The 20665-nt window shown below is 40.6% G+C and overlaps 1 pseudogene; it reads left to right on the top strand.

The window, feature by feature from the left end:
• The first annotated feature begins 19279 nt into the window (after positions 1 to 19279).
• On the top strand, positions 19280 to 19378 carry LOC141636191 (small nucleolar RNA R71; annotated as a pseudogene).
• Positions 19379 to 20665: the final 1287 nt, after the last annotated feature.

Here is a 20665-nt window from a genome sequence, read left to right as displayed (position 1 = left end):
CCCTCTGGAATCGGTCGTCGGGCTCGGATATGGAACTCGTAGAGCGGGAATACACCAAAGCCATATCCCGTCTCATCTCGCAATGTACCCGCACATATCCAAAAGCAGGGCATCACGACGCCCTTGGTCCATGACCTCGGGCGCCCCTAAAACAGAGGGCAAACAAAATTGGCCGGAAAGGCCGGATCCGAAGGAGGTGGAGTGAGTGAAGGTGTAGGTGTGGGAGTCTGTGGGGTCCGATCGAGTCCGAGCCGAGTCTGAACTTGAGGGGTAGATGACTGTCCGGCCTCCCGCTTCCTCTTCCTAGAAGAAGAAGTAGGGGTGAAGGTAAGGTGGTAAGTGGGCGGAGGTGGCCTCGCTCCCTCAGCAACAGACGGGAGCGGTAAGAGTGGAGGAAGGGTAGGGCACGACAAGGTAACAGACGTGGAACTACAAATCTTCCATGTCCTCGCGCCCTTCTTCGGGAGCCAGGTCAAGTCGGCCATGGCATAAGTCAAGGTAGGCCTGCCTATCGGGTGCAGTAAGTCCAGGCTCAGTGGGGTAAAGGTGGCGGGCAATCCTAGTCACTAGCCCGCCGCAGACAACAGCGGTCTTGACCCGAGTCCCAATTCCGTTCCAATGCTGAGCTACCAAGTAAGCAATGTTTAGAACAAACGGGGTACCGTAGTCAATGTTGAGGTACCCCGCGAGAATCGCTAGCTCAGTGTTGGTCACGTTATTGGGCTCAGGTCGCCCAAAAATGGTCTCTCCTATCAGTCTCAAAAAGTAACGGGGAGCAGGTAAGTGTACGTGGGCTCCCTTCCGTGTGGGGAAGGGAGTGTGAGAAAGTGCAGCCCAAAGTGGCTGAAGGAGATCTCGAGGTGGGTCGGTGGGACCGTCACTAACGAGGCCTAAAACCTCCCCAAACCTGGCCAAAGTCCAGTGGTGCGACTCATTACGGAGTCGAAAGTGAATGCAAGAACTGGAGTGGTCAGCAGTGTAAGAATCGGTGTCAAAAGAGTAGGAGCTGAAAAACTCGTATGTAGGGATACGAATAGCAGCTTCCTGCATGGTAATCAGACCCGACATACCCGTCCCGTTCAACAAACTACAGACCTCCTCATAAATACCTAAGGTCTTTAGGTCAGTCTGTGCAAGGAAACGGGTGGAGGAGAGAGGGCAACGAAGTAAAGCGGCTAACCGAGTCCGGTGAGCCGCGGAAACGAAACGTACCGTAGGTAACGCCGGTAAAGGAGTAAGAGTGCCCTCTCCTCGTAACAATGCCCCGAAGGGCTGGAAGTAACAACAACCGAATAGCCTCGCGATGCGGCACAGGTGGCACCATACCAGGAGACGGAAAACGAGGGATGAATCCTCGTTCCAGCATAGTGAGGGGCCTGGCAGGGGTAGAAGTAACAACAGAAGCCGCGGTGGTGACTAAAGCAGAGCCAGTGGCAACAGCAGGGGCCACTGACTCGCTAACGGGCTGACTGGAAGTGGTACTAGTGGAAGGTAAAGAGCCACTATCCATCCTGCAAAATGTCAAAGGGCATGATAAGAGAAGATGGCTGCAAACCGTGGTTAAAACAACCCGTTAACCAACATGTGACAGCAAATAATGGCCCTATTAGTCGAAAAATTCGACTTACAGCAAGCAAAACCCAACAATTCCTCAAAACTTCGAAATACAGTATGCGAGTGCTGATAAAGTGACATAGTTATGACTGCTAACAGGGACTAAATGAGCAAGAGAACTGCATATGGCAACATATAGGACTACTAGCAGGCGAAAAAGTCGACTCACAGAACAAGATTTCCAACAGTTTATAGCATGTAATAACGACAGGGGACGGAAAAACGGTTAACAACAGCAGCAAGGAAGCATGGACTGAAGTTAAACAAAGCAAGACAACATAAGACCGTCTGACATCAAAAAACTCGACTCAGGAACCCTAATCCGGAAATCTTGTGCGAATTTCGAATTAAACATGTGGAAACAGGGAGGAATTGGGATAAGATCATCAACAAGCTAATTAAGGGCATATAAACACAATTAAATCGAAAAAAATTCGACTAGACATGGATTTTTCGAACCCTAATTCAAAATCACCTCAAGGAAATCGAATTAATCGAAGAGAAAACGCAAAGAGTGTGAATGAAACACTTACTTGATGATGATGATCCTATAAAAGCAATTAAACTTCAAATAACAAAGCAACAAAGGCGGATTTTAATCGAAAAAACCGCAAACCCTAATTCCCTTTAAATACCGAGAAAACGAGCACAAATGAGAGGGAAAACAAGGGGCTTTTGAAGATTAAAGTTCTAGCAATGAATTGTAGGTGACAGATTTGGTGATTTGGGCAAGAAAATTGGGGATTTGGGGGAGTGAAAATCGCAATTAGGGAGGGGGTTAGACGGAATTAAGGATAAAATGAAATTAGAATTAGGAAAATAAGAGTTTTAAGAAAGAAAACTCCCGTGTCCTATTCATACCACTCGATCGAGTGGCTTTTAAATCACTCGATCGAGGACTTTTGATGTCCCTTCTGCTCGATCGAGTAAGTATCCCCTCGATCGACCAGTTCCTCTGTGGCCTTTTTCGATCGAGTAACCAGACAGCTCGATCGACCCAATTTCCACTCGATCGAGTACAAAAAGTACTCGATCGAGGATTTCCTCTTGTAGACTCTTGGATTTCCGTCTTTACTTCCTCGAAATGCGTGAAACTTCCCCAAACCTGCATAAAACACATCCAAACACATCCCAAAATACCAAATATGCAGAAAACACAGTCTATAGTCTTAGTCTATGCTAAAAATTGTCTAAACTAATTGTCCTAATTAGAACGTCATAAAGCAAAGTTTAAAAGAAATTCAAACGAATTGTCTATTACAATTTGTTACACGGGGCATTTCCCCGTTTAATTCTCATCAGCTTTCAGTAGCCCCTTCGTGGGCTTCTGACTGGAGGACGTCACCTCAGCGATACTGACCGACCTCTTCATCTTCCATGAGCTTGAATCACCATTTGCGACAGTAGGAGGAATGTAGTTCCAATCTATGTAGGTTCGAACTTTCTTCGTTCTCGCTCCTCTGTCATCTTCTTTGGCATCCTTGCTGCCACTTTGATTGATAATGGCCACACCACGTCCTTTGACAGTCCCTTCCTTGCTTTCATCTGTACCTGCAGTAAGGACAACAGACGAACTTGCCTCCTTCTTGCTCTCAATCTGAGGCGGAGGGTTAACAATAACAGCAATATCCTCCAAATTTTCATTTGGAGCGTCAACAATAGGAACAATAGAAGAGAGAGCATTGCAAGGTTGAGCTTGCATGGGAGCTCTCCGGAACTTGGACTGATGGAAAATCAGTTCCTCATCCCCTACCTGAAAGGTCAAAGTCTTCCCACTGACGTCTATCACTGCACGGGCAGTGGATAGAAATGGTCTACTTAAAATAATAGGGGTGTGTGCATCTTCGGGGATATCTAAGACAACAAAATCGACGGGAATTAAGAACTTCCCTATCTGAACAGGTACGTCTTCTACTATACCTAATGGCCGTGATAGACTACGGTCGGCCATCCGGGCATCATGTTGGTGCAACTCAGTTTTGTCAAACCAAGTCTCTTAGCCAGAGACAAAGGTAAGACACTTACGCTGGCGCCTAGATCGCATAGCGCATTATCAATCAACTGCATACCGATATGACACGGAATCGAAAAACTACCCGGTCGATTGCTTAGGGGTAACTTATTTTGAAATAGGGGTGACCCCATCTCGATCAAAGCTACGGTCTCACTATCATTAATAATCCTCTTACGTGCTAAAATTTCTTTCTTAAATCTTAAATAAGAAGGTACCTTAGTCACAATTGAACGAACGGCACGAGACTTCCAAGTTCTTCAAAAGTTCAACAAATTTGCCAAACTCGTTGATTAACTTTGGTATTCTCGGCCGCCTCGGAAGGGAACCGTGATTGGTATCTCGAGTCCCTTGTTTCTCGCTTCCAAAGTGTCTTTCGGTGCAAGTTCGGTATCCTTTGGACGCCTCTTACCTCTCGAACGAGGTCTTTCCGGTGATTTCTCGCTTAAACGAGCACTAGCAGGCTCTCGAATAAGCTTCCCGTCGTCAATATCACTCGATCGAACAATATGCTCACTCGATCGAGCAGTCTCCTCATCAAAATCAGTCGATCGAGTAACATCACCACTCGATCGACCACCCTCGCTTTCTGTTCACTCGATCGAGCGAAACAACCACTCGATCGAGGGCTTTCTTCACCATTTTCACTCGATCGAACACCACCTTTAGTCGATCGAGTAACCGCTTTGTCGTGAGCCCTTTTTTCTTGACAACACCGATCATCATCGATTCTGACTATCTTCGGTCCGATTTCTTCACTTCGGTCCTCATAAGAAAGACCGCTTCTCAATTCTATCGGGTTTACCGTCTCATGTGGGTTCTTCTCATTTTGAGTCGGTAATTGACCCGCTTCCTCGAGGATTGATTTGCGAAAAAGTTGGGCAACTTGAGTCTCAAGTGCCTTATGTGACGCGATTTGTTTGTTGAGTTTGTTGATCATTCAGCTGCAATTGCTTCGATATGGCTTGCATCATGGACTTTAACTCGCTCATTTCGCTCACCCCACTAGAGGATGATGCACCTTGGTTAGGAGGGTTGAAGGATGGAGGCTTCTGATAGCCTTGTTGCTTCTGGTGTGGAGGAATGTATGGTTGCTGCGTTGGAGGAGCCGTGGGGTTGAGCACGTTCTGATTGCTCCACCTCAAATTGGGATGGATATTCGGCTCGTAGTAACTGTTGTTCCGCCCGTAATGTTGAAAGGCGCGCATTGCTCAAAAGGATCGGGACAATGATCCGAGACATGTCCCTCTCCTCCGCATCTCCTACGCACGAAAGGACCGTCTCATCACAAAGATTAACCTGGTACATGCCCCCCTTAGAAACCCCTTCTAGCTCATACTTGTCAAACCTTGCAGTGAGGGCTTCAAGTGCCGCGACAGAAGTAGATTCAGCGGCTCTTCTCTGATTTCCTCTCGAGTTCCCATATTCAGCTTTGTGGGTGGCCAGATCATCAATAATCTTCCACCCCTTGGTTGCTCCCAAGTTTTCAAAAATCGGCCATTGGCGTGACATCTAAAACGGCCCTGTGATCATCATACAAACCATTATAAAAATGGTTGCACAAGCTCCATTTTTCGATCCCATGGTGCGGTATGGTGCGCACTAGCTTCTTGAATCGAACCCATGCCTCGTGGAAGGTCTCGTCAGGCCCTTGTTTAAAGCTCGTTATCTGAGCTCTAATGGCAATAGTCTTTGAGGCGGAGAAATACTTCTTATAAAACGCCAAAGCTAGCGAATTCCAGCCAGTTATCCCCTCGCCTTCCCGGTCCAAATCCCTATACCACTCCCTTGCAAAGATCGCGAGTGAGAAAATGAACATGGTTTCTTTCACTTGGTCAGGAGTCACGCCAGTTGGTGGAGACATGGAACTGCAATAATCAATGAATATTTCCATGTGCTTGGCTGCATCTTCATTTGCAGCTCCCCCAAATAGATTCCTCTCGACCAAATTTATAAGGGACAATTTTGGCTCAAATTTTCTTGCCTCCCCTGGTAACGTGAATCCCTTGTAGAGATTCGCTGCTGTAGGTTCAGAGTGACTAGCAATGGTCGCTTCTTCGGCCATCTCAGGAACGTCTAGAAAAGTAAAGGTTTCAACTGATGAGGTAGAAACTGGAGAAGACGGTGGGTTGTCCTCGAACAGTTCGTTCTCGTAGTAATTGGAACGAGAACTGGACTCTTCCTCTAACTGTTGATCTTGAAACAATCTCCTCTTTACGTGCAGAGATCTTTCAATCTCAGGATCGAATGGTAGTAGTGGACCACCTTGCGACCTGCGCATAAGAAGAAACTACAACAAAAAATGAGAATAGTCCAAGGAACTGGTGTCCCTTAGACCGAAAAAAGGATTAAAACGAAACAACTAATAAATTGAACAATTGCCTCCCTGGCAACGGCGCCAAAATTTGACAAGGCTATCGCAACCCTATCAAAGATAAAACCTAACGGTCTCAACTAAAATGTAGCAGAGGCAATGAGTATCGAATCCACAGGAGGTAACGTAATTATAGTCAGTCTGTTTCTAATCCTATGGTAACAATTGGGGTTTGTTTAAATTTGGTTTCTAGACTACGAGATTAAGGAAAAGAGAATTAAAAGCAAGAGCAATAAAGACAGGAAATTACGAATTAACTATCAAGAAGAGAGGGACATGTCGGGATTTCGGTTCACTACGGTAGTCCAACAACTCGCGAAAAAATGACTGGACGAACTAACGTGAGATGGATGTTAGAAGGTCCTTTCGGTCCACTTCCTATCCTAAAATACCACTAACTTAACCTTCGTCCTCATTAGGGGCGCTTCATCGTTTATAGCAGCCTATTTAGTCCAATCTTTCGATCCAGGATTAATTGTAGCGCTTTAATGGGTGACATAGAAGCGTGCACTCAACTAGGTCGGGAATTACGCTTAAATTGCTATAGTGACAGAGTCTCTTAATCAATTCGTCCAATTCATTCACTACGTCGTCATTTTATACCGCAGATTCCCTAATCCCAACATGAAGGGGGTTTAGCTACTCATGTTCGTAATTAAACTAACAGCAAATAAATTTCCAGCAGAAGACATAATGAAATAACAATAATATGCAATAGAAGAAATTAGGGCAAAGGAGAATAATAACATAAACAAGAAATTAAAGCAACAAGTGATTATTATTAATAAAGAGAAAGGAAAGATTACAATCTGAGCGAATCCGGCGTAAAGAACACTGAATCCAAGCAATCAATAATTCGAAATGAAACAACAGTGAAGGCAAAAGCTACGTACTAAGGGTTTGATAGTTTTCTAGTATAAAAGATAATAAAAGAGTTCATTCCATTAACCTAGTAAATCATAGGTTAAATAGCCAAAGCCACAAAGTGTTTATGCGGAAATAAATAAAACACGGACTGATTAAAGCCCATAATGTCGAAAACCTCTCGATCGAGTGGGTTAAACCACTCGATCGACCAACATCTCAAAGCCAGGTTCCTCGATCGACCATCAGGTTACTCGATTGAGGACTTGGTCTTGTGCAGCCCGCTCGATCGAATGATGGGCAGCTCGATCGAGCATCGTGGGTGTAGGAACCACTCGATCGACCGAAACCGCTCGATCGAGTGGTTGTGTCTTCATTTCAGCTCGCGTCTTCACCCAAGTGCCTCGTAATGCGTGCCACGACACTTCCAAGTGCGATCTCACTGGGACAGTCCCGTCTCCTCTAAATGCATGCAAAAAGGACGAAAAGGAGTATGGTTCCACCACTTTCGCGATCATTCCTACAAAAAGGACAAAATATACCAAAGTAGCCAATTCGGGGCAAAATACTATAAAAATAGTATAGAAAAGCATAGAGATACGTGCTGAAATAGGCCAAAAAGACTATACATTAGGCACGTATCAATGGAGATTCCAAATAATAAAGCTAAGAATAATAGAAGTACTTGATGTTTGATGGAAGGTTGTCAATCCTCCAAATAAACCCAAATAATCTTCTAATTACCCAAAATAAATGAAGAACAATAGAGAAATTAAGGGAAAGATTAATATTGAGAATTGTATTAAAACTTGATTAAGAGTTGATTACAAGATTACTACTAGATTAAAGGATGATTACAACTTGATTAAGAGAGCCTAAAGAGGTGATTAAGAGATGATGCTAATCTAGGTAGTACAAAGGGGTATTTATACTAAAGATTAGGTACAAGGATTAGGGTTACTAAGGGCTTAAATGACTATTAAGACCCTAAGAAAAGTTGAGGAAATGCTCCTCTCGAAGGAAATGAGCATATCCGTGTTGCTAGTCCCGTGTTAAGACGCTCGTCCCGTGCTGAGGCACGGTTGGTACTGACTTGTGATCCGATCGGATCACGACTGAGACGCTCGACTTGAGCTACTGTGGGACGCCCGTCTTGGGCACAAGAAGCCCGGATTGTGGTGTTGGGAGACGCCCAGATTGTGGACAATCCGCTCGGATCCTGGGACAGACGGCTTCTCTTCTTTCTGCTCCTTAACAATCCGCAAGGATCGCGTTGAGGATGCAAGGATCCTTTCATCATTGCCCATTTCACTTTATTATCTTCATAGGCCTTCTATTAATGTTTTCTCTTTGATGCTTGGTCATTAGATCCGATCAATTTAGCTCTATTTCGCCATGTAAATGCAAGGTTATCAGTCCTTTCCTACCAAAGGGGACAAAACCTCAAAGAATATGCAAAACGGGAAACTAAAGATAGTAAATGACCCAAATAAGTGCTATAAAACATAGGAACGAGGTTAATTCGGGGACTAAATGCTCGACTTTGTCTACTTGGAATCAACCATGAATGTCAATAAGAAGTTCACCAAAGAATACAACATCCTTCAACTCCTAACTTTGGCTTTGGTTATAAAAGGGTCTTTGAGCTTGATTTCTCATTGGGGGTGGGGTGTATGTTGGTTGAGGGTTTTGAACATTTTGGCTTTTGTATGAAAGATTGGGATGGAATTTGGAATTCTCATTGTAATAGTTTGAATAAGGGGTGCCACTCTTGTATGCTTGGAAAGCATTCACTTGTTCCCATACATTCACTTTGGTCATGTCCCAAAGTTCCATAACTCTCACATACTCCACTTGAAATTGAGGATGATGCCACCATAGCATTAACAAGTTGTTTGGGTGATTTGGAGGCCTCTTCAAGTTTAGCCATGGCCTTCACAAACTTCAAATTGATGGTGTCAATATGAGCACTTAGTTGAGCACCCAATTGTGTGATGGAATCTACCTCATGTTTTCCTCCTCAAGTAGCCTTCCGAGGCCTACTATATTGCGAATTATGAACTGCCATTTCTTCAATTTTGCCCCATGTTTGATTGTCATCAACTTCGGTAAACATACCATTGGATCCCATGTTGAGGATATTGCGGGAATCTTCATATAGACCGTTCCAAAATTGTTGTACAAGGAACCACTCGCTAAGTCCATGGTGTGAACAAGAACGACAAGTGTCCTTAAATCTCTCCCATGCTTCATACAATGATTCCTCATCCCTTTGCTTGAACCCGGTGATTTGGGCTCTCAACACATTGGTCTTCTCCGGAGGATAGAATTTCTTGTAGAAAGCAAGTGCCAACATCTTCCATGAATCAATACCAAGAGTATCCTTGTCTAGGCTCTTTAACCATTGTTTTGCGGTACCAATCAAATAAATTCGAAAATTTTAACCTTCATTTTTGACATTATGAGTGTCATGGAATTATGACAGAATGTTCAAAAATATAAAATTCAAATTTTTAAATTATTGTAATTTAATTTGGATTTATTTCATAAAAGGTTATGATTTTAAGGTCTATTATGAGCAAAATGTTAAATCAAGTTGAATTATTGCCAAAAATTGAGTAATGACTAATTTTTGAGTCCTAAGATATTAGGGTAATTAACTTGGACTAAAATTAGGTTTTAGTATTATTTTGTGATTTTAATAAGTTAAAAATCGCAAATTTCCATAAAACCGGATTATCTACGATATAAGATTTAAGTAGGGCGATTTGGCACTTTAATTTTGCATGTTATATACATATTATAATGCTGCATATTTCATTGATGAATGTCATACTTTAATTTATGTAATTTTGAATTATGTAATCTTATCTTAGTATGGCCTTAGTTTTTTAATTGATATTACCCGTAATGAAAGGGAATATCGATTCGGTTGTAATTTTAATGTGATCTCGCATCACCGTCTTGTAATTTAATAGATTTAAATTTTTATTACAAATGTATAATAGGAATAGCTATATATTTTTATTATTATTTTGTAATTTCAGAGTTTCCTAAATACGGAGCCAATCAGAAAGGAGTTCCGATCAAGACGGTGTTTCCTTGGGAGGCGTGTCACTTGAAATTCAAGGGACCACTGGAATTGGTTTCCGAATTTGTAATAGATTATTAGATTTTCTATTTTAGGAAAGGCCATACTAGGAAATTTATTTATTGCTTTGCTTTTTCTTTATATGTTACATGCATTGCCAAATCGCCATTAACATCACATGCATTTATTTATATATATATATATATATATATATATATATATATATATATATATATATATATATATATATATATATATATATATATCGTCTCTTCGACCATGTCGATTATAATTATCGTAGTTCACTAATATAGTTCAGATAAAAGGTGATAGATAATAAATCGACAAGACCTTTCACATATTTAAAATTGAGATTAGCCTTTCCAAATAAAAGGACCCATGAATCCCTTTGACATTGGGGGTAGATTCTGTTTCCGGAGGTACTTTCATTTTTCATCGGGTAAGTGGGGTAATAACTAGTTATTACACGCGAAATTTGGTTGGTCTCAACGGGACACGAAGACTAGTCTTATGTTCCGAGGCTAGAGATGAACTTAACATAATTTCATCGACCGAGAGTTCTAATTGTAGAATCGGTTAAAGAGTTAACCCACCGAGTTATATTAGTGAGGGATGTATCGGTTTCCCGTGCCCGAGTTAATATGGATTTGAATCTCGGAATCATTTATATAATTGGGTGGAGGTCATTATATAAATGATAAAACATGTTAAAATGTTTTCATAGATTAACGATGAATGTTTCTTTTCCCACTATTTTGTTGTTTTATGTTGTTCTTTATCATTTCTTCTATTAATATACGATATCAATTCGATTGTAACACAAGTCTCCGCTAAACCAATATTACTAACGACAAATATAATCTCTTTCTAAATCCTCATATGAACCGTTTAAATAGGGCATGGACTAGTTCCATAGGAATCGTTCTTTTCCATAGAACTCCATAGGAGTTGTCCTATGTCATATAAGATTGGCATCTTAAAATTCCTAACATGCCTATGTATGATTTCTTGTGAAGATGTGTGAATAGAAGTAATAATTAGTCAAAATATGTTTTGATAATATCATCTATACATCCACGGTTCAAAAGTCTTATTGCTCAAACTAAACACTTGTCATTAAACACTTAAGTTATTAAGAACATGACAATGTTAAATTGGTAAATTAATTTGTTAGAAATTATGATTGACGAAATACCACAATAAAAGTTCATCCTTGTGAAGGATTAACTAGGAATTTATATGAAGATAAGTCTTCAAGTAGAAATTCTTGAAGTGTGTAGGAGAAATAAGAAGTAAGTACCTATCTTAATTGTTAAGGATAGAACTAGGCTCGAAAGAGAAGGTGTTAGACACTAAAATAGAGACAAGCCCCAAATAAGTAAAGATCTAGGAAGTTGGTTGTGTGACTTCAACATATTCCTTCCTGAATATCTATAACATTAACATTGCATTCTTGCCAATAATCACATCATGAGTATTTGATACAAATTTGTGAATCATGTTAGAAATTACCACATTTCATGATTATGAAATGTGATAAAAGGATGTCAAAACCACCTTTCTAAATGGGTATTTAAAGGAGGATGTGTTCATAACACAATCGAAGAGTTTTGTAAATCCTTAGAATAATAACATTGAATAATCGTACGATGACTAGCAAGAATAAGTTCAGAAATTTGCATCAATGGAACTAGGGTAGTTGCCATTTCATCTATGAATAAATGAATCTTGTAGTGTACTTATTTTAGTTTCGTATTTAGAAATGTATCTCAATAATTGTTATGATATACACCAACTCTAAATAAGAATATATTTCTGTTTTTGTAGAAAAACGCAAAGGGTTTCACTATTGTGCAATTAAAACAAGCGTTGTGCCCTTTTATACCACGATTAAGTTTATGGTGAGACCATACAGTCAAGGCAATTATATTCAAACTAAAAATAAATGTCATATATACATGGTATTCGGTAATCAAATTCGTCGTCAAAAGCTACCAACCAAAACAATATTTATAACTTCACAAACTACTCTTAGCAAAGAGGCAAGTAAAGGTCGGATCCCAAGGGACGGGTATTGGTAGGATTTTCAATTGCAAATGGTCGTGTCTTAGGGTGTCACAATTTGGGTTGATATAGGAGATCAACAATATAAAAGTAAAGTAGTAAAAACAAACAAGATGATTAAAAAGAGATGTAAACAATTGATTAAAAGCACTAGGGTGTCATGTGTTCATAGAGGATTCATGGGAAATGATCATACAAACATGTTCTCAATTATATATAGTAAGCAATTATTGTTGTGATGGGATCAAGTTGGTGTATAAGCTTACAATCCCTATGAAGGTTTGGGTCCACGAGCCGAATCGATTAGATTGTACAACACCTACAAGTCGACTTAATCCTTCCTATTCAACTATATGCATGGTCGAATAAGGCTCGAGTTAGTGTATAGGCTTACAAACCTCATTGAAAAGGTAGGTGATGGGTAAAAAATTCAAGGATTCATAGGCTCGCATTTCATTAAACATAAGATGTGCATAAGTTGAAATCACAACAAGCAAGCAATTTAGTTATGAAAACATATTAGATTAAGCATGAATCATTCCCCATGTTGGTTTCCCCTAATTCCCCATTAACCCTAGCTAGGAGACTACTCACTCATTACCAAATTCAACATGCTAATAAGATTGTCAATCAAACTAACAAGGCTAAACATGATGAACAAATGAAAGTAATTAACAATAATTAAAACAAGGGTTAAGAGAATTATACCTATGGAGATTCCAAATAATAAAGCTAAGAATAATAGAAGTACTTGATGATTGATGGAAGGTTGTCAATCCTCCAAATAAACCCAAATAATCTTCTAATTACCCAAAATAAATGAAGAACAATAGAGAAATTAAGGGAAAGATTAATATTGAGAATTGTATTAAAACTTGATTAAGAGTTGATTACAAGATTACTACTAGATTAAAGGATGATTACAACTTGATTTAGAGAGCCTAAAGAGGTGATTAAGAGATGATGCTAATCTAGGTAGTACAAAGGGGTATTTATACTAAAGATTAGGTACAAGGATTAGGGTTACTAAGAGCTTAAATGACTATTAAGACCCTAAGAAAAGTTTAGGAAATGCTCCTCTCGAAGGAAATGAGCATATCCGTGTTGCTAGTCCCGTGTTAAGACGCTCGTCCCGTGCTGAGGCACGGTTGGTACTGACTTGTGATCCGAGCGGATCACGGCTGAGAGGCTCGACTTGAGCTGTTGTGGGACGCTCGTCCTGGGAACAAGACGCCCTGATTGTGGACAATCCGCTTGGATCCTGGGACAGACGGCTTCTCTTCTTTTTGCTCCTTAACAATCCGCAAGGATCGTGTTGAGGATGCAAGGATCCTTTCATCATTGCCCATTTCAGTTTATTATCTTCATAGGCCTTCTAGTAATGTTTTCTCTTTGATGCTTGGTCATTAGATCCGATCAATTTAGCTTCATTTCGCCATGTAAATGCAAGGTTATCACTCCTTTCCTACCAAAGGGGACAAAACCTCAAAGAATATGCAAAACAGGAAACTAAAGATAGTAAATGACCCAAATAAGTGCTATAAAACATAGGAACGAGGTTAATTCGGGGACTAAATGTTCTCAAATATGAGTCACATCAAACCTTTGCTCGTCCCGAGTAAAGAGGTGACTAAAACTAGGACCTTTATTTAAACTAACCTACTAATACAGCCGATATGAGACAATTAGCGGGTCTCACTCCGCCCCTTCAACTCACAACAAGACGACCATGAGGTAGGATGCCTTCTTGCAAGGCAAGGTGGGTCTTGCCAAAATAGCAATACATCCAATCATTAAGCACACTAAACAAGTAATGGATGCATCTACAAAAGAATATCCACTTTCCTCATCTAAGTGGCAGAAATTGTCTACAAGGGAAGCAATCTAAGGGTACACACTTCATCATAGATATGGTTTCTTCAAACTACTAAGCCTAGAAGGATACCAATAAATCACCTCCAAGTTGTGTCAAGCTAGGGTACCTTTATCCTCAATCGTTAAATGCTTTCGTAAAGAGTATACTCCTTATGGCGTTAGAAACACTGGAGGATCGCAGAATTCCCCTCCTTGCCTAGACAAGAAGAAGGGTCGTCCCCTCTCTACCATGCACAAAAGTGGATTCGATGGAAAAGGGATCAATAGATTTTTGAGCTTCATGTGGGAGTTTGCTTTTGTTGTTGTTATTCCCCCCAATTTCTTGTGGCATTTGACACCTCAATGAGACCGAGGTGAGAGTCCTCTATGTGTTGGTAATACTCAAAACCAAGGATCAAGATTAAAGTAATTGAAAACAAGAGAAATGAACAAAGCTAAAAGAATTGTAGGAGACTCACAATAGATATGTGGCATCCTCCAAAAAGCTTGCTAATCCTCAATTGTCGCTCATGGAGACATCTCTTCACTTCCATCGTCATCATCAACATCCTCACTATCATTATCGTCATCTACCTCCATGGACCCGGAGGTTTCACCATCATCTTCATCATTTGAGCTTTCTATTTCTTCTTCCTCTTCTTCTTCTTCCCCATTCTCAATAACAATCTCCTTCCCTTTGGTAATCTCACTATCCATGCTATCATCTCTAGGAGCATTAGGAAAGAACACTTCCCTATCCGCCCAACTAAGAAAAGGACATGATGGATCAAAGAGTCCTTGCCTAGCTAAGTGTAGGAGGGCGGATATTGGGCCTGGTAAGCATCGACCCGGTCCTCATAAGCTTCCCTATGCATATGTTGCATCAATTGGGTCAAGTAATCGTTACCCACCTCAACATCTTTGGATCGGAATTCTTGGTAGGTAAACGGATAGGGTGGAGTCACAATGGAGGAGGAGAAGGGCTCGGCAATAGTTTTCCTATGTTATTGCATAATCAACTCGGCTTCATCGGAGAGTGGAAGAAGATAATTCGGGCTTCGGACATTGAGTCGGCAAATCTTGTTTGGTAGAATGAAGGACTTAGCATCTTTGGTGAGCCACTCAAATTTGTTGTCAAGATTATCATTCTTGACCCAATGAAACTTGTTAATCATAGTGGCTAGATCAATAAGGTTGCCACCTCTAACCGGTTTGTAAGTCTTTTCCTTGTTAAACTCCGGGTTGAAGTGTTTTTCTAACCATGTAACCAAGCCTCCATTAACGATAAAAGCCGCTCCTTCTTTACCATGGTCAATTGTAAGCCACCGTTCGATTAGGAGTTGAAGGATGTTGTATTCTTTGGTGAACTTCTTATTGACATTCATGGTTGATTCCAAGTAGACAAAGTCGAGTTCGGTAAAGTGATTAGTACCCTTTCTTGCGATCAAAGTGTTACCAACAACCTTATGCCATACTCTTATACCCGGATGGTGGACATAAAGGGCACGACACTCATGGTAAGACTCAAATTTTCTTCCGGTGATTGCATTCTATAATGGTGTGGGATCATATTTCAAGGGTTTCTTATCATAATGGGAATGCTCTTCAAGACCAAACACTTTTCCAAACTCTTCCAAAGTCATCTTTCTATCCTTATTTTCTAGGCGGAATTCAACACTTTTCAAGTTCAAGACATTAGTTACCTTCAATGAGCTTATAAACTTCATATTAAGGGAGGGGTAAGTCAATTCTTGCATCTCAAAGATGGTAAGCAATTTCATAGACTCGAAAAAGTTCTTGGTCCTCTCTAGAACACCCAATTTGGCTAAAGCATCTTAACAAATAAACTTGCTGGGCGAAATTGTTTTCTTAGCAAGAGATATAAAAGCTTTCCTATGATAATCTGTTGTGAAAGTTACCTTCGGATATTCTTGTAATTGCTCAATAACCGGAATAGGAGTAGTAGCTTCCACCATAGGAGTAGGAACCCATTAAATTTCCACTCTTGCTTGTTGTACCACCATAGCCTTTGAGGCTTGAAGAGCTTGTTGCCTCTTTGAAAGATTTCATTTTGTGGGTGCCTTGTTTCCACCATTAGTCCTTGACATTGTTCTTCTCCTTGTTAAGAATGTATCAAGAACCAAAGTTTTGCTTGAATGCTTCTAGTATCCTCAAGCATCAATGAATACCTAATCGATTTGGGGTTTTCGAATTTTGCCTTGAAACCCTAGAAAATCGATTCAATTTTTGAGGATTTTGATGTTTTGTTGACTTTTTGTTGATGGAGGAGTAATTTGATTATGTTTAGAGGAAGTTTGGATTTCATTTGGGTGAATTTGATTGACGAAATTATGTTTTATGGATGAGGGGATTGAGGGTTTTGAGGGTTTTGAATGTGTGTTTGTGTTTGAAAGAATGAAATGAATTGGGGAAGAGGGGTTTTAATTCCCGTGTTTTGGCTTCAGCAGCAGGAGATGAGCGGATTCCTCAAGAGATGCTCGGATTGTTAAACAGCATGCTCAGGAATTTCTAGTCCGTGCTGAGACGCGCGGATTCTTTAGGAGACGAGCGCCTTTCAGCAGAAGACGAGCGGATTTTCTTGAAGACGCTCAGATTTTAAGACAGTGTGAAACTTCAATTTTTGAAACAGTCAAGGCGCGCATATTTCTACTGAGACGAGCATCTTCAGACTGAGACAGGCGTCTTTACCTGGGGACGCTCGGATTCATAGTTAGTATGGATTCTTCAATTCCCAGGTCTCCCAAGACAAGCGACTAGGTCCCAGGACGCTCGGATTATGCCCAAGACGAGCGAGTTCCCTCTGGGACACTCGGATCTTCTCCTGTACCCACGGATTCAGTTCCACCCACGGGGATTCCTCATTTCTCGTATCATTTCTTCTTCATTCCTTTGGTCTTAATTCTGGGTGCACTACAAAGGGCCGGATAGCCTAGGCAATTGCTATCCCCACACTAATTCAAACACTAAACATCAAGAAACATTAAAATACCTCCCTCACTTTCTCTCATAATGATAATCTTGATCAAAACATAAGAATGTAACTCAAAATTGACAAGAATGCAATACATGAAGTAAAATGCAAGTTAAGGGGTTAGAATATTTACAAATGGTGGTTTAGGGAGGACTCCACCAAACTCTCATTCTTGTATGAGATGTTAAGGGGGCATAGCCAAGGTGTTGATGTTGCTCAACACCTTGTAGAAGTAGTCGAAGGCTTGTTCATTTTCATTATAAAGATCTTCAATAGAGCTTTACACATTGTGTTCTTCATGGTGGTGACCCATGTCAAGGTGATGACAAGGATCGACAAAGCCTTGGTCTAAGGTCATAGCATTGCCAATGTAGGGGTTGACTAATCCTTCAAATTCGTCATCCCATAGACCACATACTTCACTAGCTTGCTTCCCAATGATGTCATGAGTTAATAAGAGCAACTCCTCTTTCTTGTTGTCATGGCCAATGAGGCCTTCTTCCTTACTTGTCATGATTGGTGGTGAGCTATCCAAGCTCTCATTGTTATGAAAATTTCCTTGCTCTTTGGATGGAGCATCTTGAGGATTATCCACTTTCTTCTCCCATATGGGAGGTGGTTCTTTACCCATAGCTTGATCTTTGCTTTGAGATGCCAACTTCTTCCTATCACTTTCTCGGCTATAATGATCGATCATGAAACATGGCTCGTGTAGTTGGGAAGCTCTCATTGTCTTGTCAAGATTAAAAGTGATTGTCTCATCCCCCACTTCAAGTGTGAGCTCACCATGCTTCACATCAATTACCGCTCCCGCGGTGTGTAAGAATGGTCTTCCTAAAATGATAGTAATGTTGGAATCTTCCTCTATGTCAACAATAACAAAGTCCACTGGGATGAAGAATTTTCCAATTCTTACGGGCACATCCTCCCATATCCCTAAAGGTGTCTTTGTTGATCGATCCGCCATTTGAATCGTAATATTGGTGCACTTGAGTTCTCCTATTCCTAGCCTTTTGCACACTGAGTATGGCATGACACTTACACTTGCTCCATGGTCACATAAAGCTTTGTTGATTGTGGTGGCGCCAATGGTGCATGGAATAGAGAAGCTTCCCGGATCTTTGAGTTTTGGAGGTGAACTTCCTTGTAGAATAGCACTACTCACCTTAGTGAATGCAATAGTCTCTTGCTTCCGGTTGGATTTCTTCTTTGTAAGAATGTCTTTCATGTACTTTGCATAGGCCGGAACATGAATTATCAATTCCGTGAATAGGATTGAGACTTCTAAGTTCTTCACAATCTCCATGAACTTTCCAAGTTGTTCATCAAACTTAAGCTTAGCTTGACAACTTGGAAATGAAAGTCTAATCACAATAGGCTCTTTTTCCTTAGCCTTCTCTTCATTTCTCTCCTTTGAAACTTCTTGGATGGTGGGTTCTTCTTCCTTAGAGTTCTCAACTCTTTTCTTGTCACTAGCATCCTCAATGTCTTCATCAATGGGCCTCTTCGGCCCTTCATATCTTATACCACTTCTCAAATGAATGTTACTCACTTACTCATGTCTTGGGGGTTTACTTTGAGGTGGTAATTGCCCCTTTTGTCTTTGAGAGCTAGAAGATTCTAATTGAGACATTTCGGTTTCCAACATCTTGGTGTGGGCTAGTATGTTGTTGATGGTGATGTCTTTGGCTTGGCTATCTTTTTGCATTTGGGTGAAAAATTCTTGTTTATTCTTTTGCATTTAGAGGACCGCTTTTTGAACATCAAAGCCTTGGTCATTTGGTTGATTGTAAGTAGGTTGGTTTTGATAACTTTGGCTTTGGTTATAAAAGGGTCTTTGAGCTTGATTTCTCATTGGAGGTGGGGTGTATGTTGGTTGAGGGTTTTGAACATTTTGGCTTTTGTATGAAATATTGGGATGGAATTTGGAATTCTCATTGTAATAGTTTGAATAAGAGGTGCCACTCTTGTATGCTTGGAAAGCATTCACTTGTTCCCCTACATTCACTTTGGTCATGTCCCAAAGTTCCATAACTCCCACATACTCCACTTGGAATTGAGGATGATGCCACCATAGCATTAACAAGTTGTTTGGGTGATTTGGAGGCCTCTTCAAATTTAGCCATGGCCTTCTCAAACTTCAAATTGATGGTGTCAATATGAGCACTTAGTTGAGCACCCAATTGTGTGATGGAATCTACCTCATGTTTTCCTCCTCTAGTAGCCTTCCGAGGCCTACTATATTGCGAATTATGAACTGCCATTTCTTCAATTTTGCCCCATGTTTGATTGTCATCAACTTCAGTAAACATACAATTGGATCCTATGTTGAGGATATTGCGGGAATCTTCATATAGACCGTTCCAAAATTGTTGTACAAGGAACCACTCGCTAAGTCCATGGTGTGGACAAGAACGACAAGTGTCCTTAAATCTCTCCCATGCTTCATATAATGATTCCTCATCCCTTTGCTTGAACCCGGTGATTTGGGCTCTCAACACATTGGTCTTCTCCGGAGGATAGAATTTCTTGTAGAAAGCAAGTGCCAACTTCTTCCATGAATCAATACCAAGAGTATCCTTGTCTAGGCTCTTTAACCATTGTTTTGCGGTACCAATCAAATAAAAAGGAAATAAGACCCATCGGATTTGGTCTTGAGTAACCCCGGTTTGAGAAATCGCATCACAATAGTCACAAAAAGTATCCACATGTGAATGAGGGTCTTCACTAGGCATCCCTCCAAATTGACTTCTCTCAACTAATTGTATGAATGCTGATTTAGCAATGAAATTACCGGTTAAATGTTGTGGTGCAGGAGTACCATCTGGTAGGTTCTCCTCGGTTGGTACGGAATGTGATGAAAATTTAGGTATTGTGGGTCGATTTTGTGGTGGGTTTTGTATTGGGTTGTCCTCTCCTTCTCTTGCAAAAGGGTTCGTAAACTCAATGTTATTTGGTTGAATGTCCACAATCTCTCCAATACCTCTCAAAGTACCTCTAGCAAGTCCTCTATTATTGGTTAAGGTTCTTTCAATTTCAAGGTCAATAGGTAATGGATTACCTTGTGATCTTCTAGTCATGCAAAATATCAAATAACTCGAAACAATTAGAACAACCTTGAGGAGATTGACTTCCCCAAGGTGAAGAAAGACACAACTAAAAACAATTAATTAAAATCAAATCAAGTTAACACCGTCCCCGGCAACGGCGCCATTTTTTGGTATTCGGTATTCAAACTTGTCGTCAAAAGCTACCAACCAAAACAATATTTATAACTTCACAAACTACTCTTAGAAAAGAGGCAATTAAAGGTCGGATCCCAAGGGACGGGTATTGATGTAGGATTTTCAATTGCAAATGGTCGTGTCTTAGGGTGTCACAATTTGGGTTGTGATAGGAGATCAATAATATAAAAGTAAAGTAGTAAAAACAAGCAAGATGATTAAACAGAGATATAAACAATTGATTAAAAGCACTAGGGTGTCATGGGTTCATAGGGGATTCATGGGAGTTGATCATACAAACATGTTCTCAATTATATATAGCAAGCAATTATTGTTGTGTTGGGATCGAGTTGGTGTATAAGCTTACAATACCTAAGAAGGTTTGGGTCCCGGAGCCGAATCGATTAGATTGTACAACACCTACAAGTCAACTTAATCCTTCCTATTCAACTATATGCATGGTCTAATAAGGCTCGAGTTGGTGTATAAGCTTACAAGCCTCATTGAAAAGATAGGTGATGGGTAAAAAATGCAAGGATTCATAGGCTCGCATTTC

This window comes from Silene latifolia, chromosome Y (assembly GCF_048544455.1).
Source record: "Silene latifolia isolate original U9 population chromosome Y, ASM4854445v1, whole genome shotgun sequence".
In the NCBI taxonomy this organism is placed as follows: Eukaryota; Viridiplantae; Streptophyta; class Magnoliopsida; order Caryophyllales; family Caryophyllaceae; genus Silene; species Silene latifolia.
This window is presented reverse-complemented; position numbering and strand designations above follow the sequence as displayed.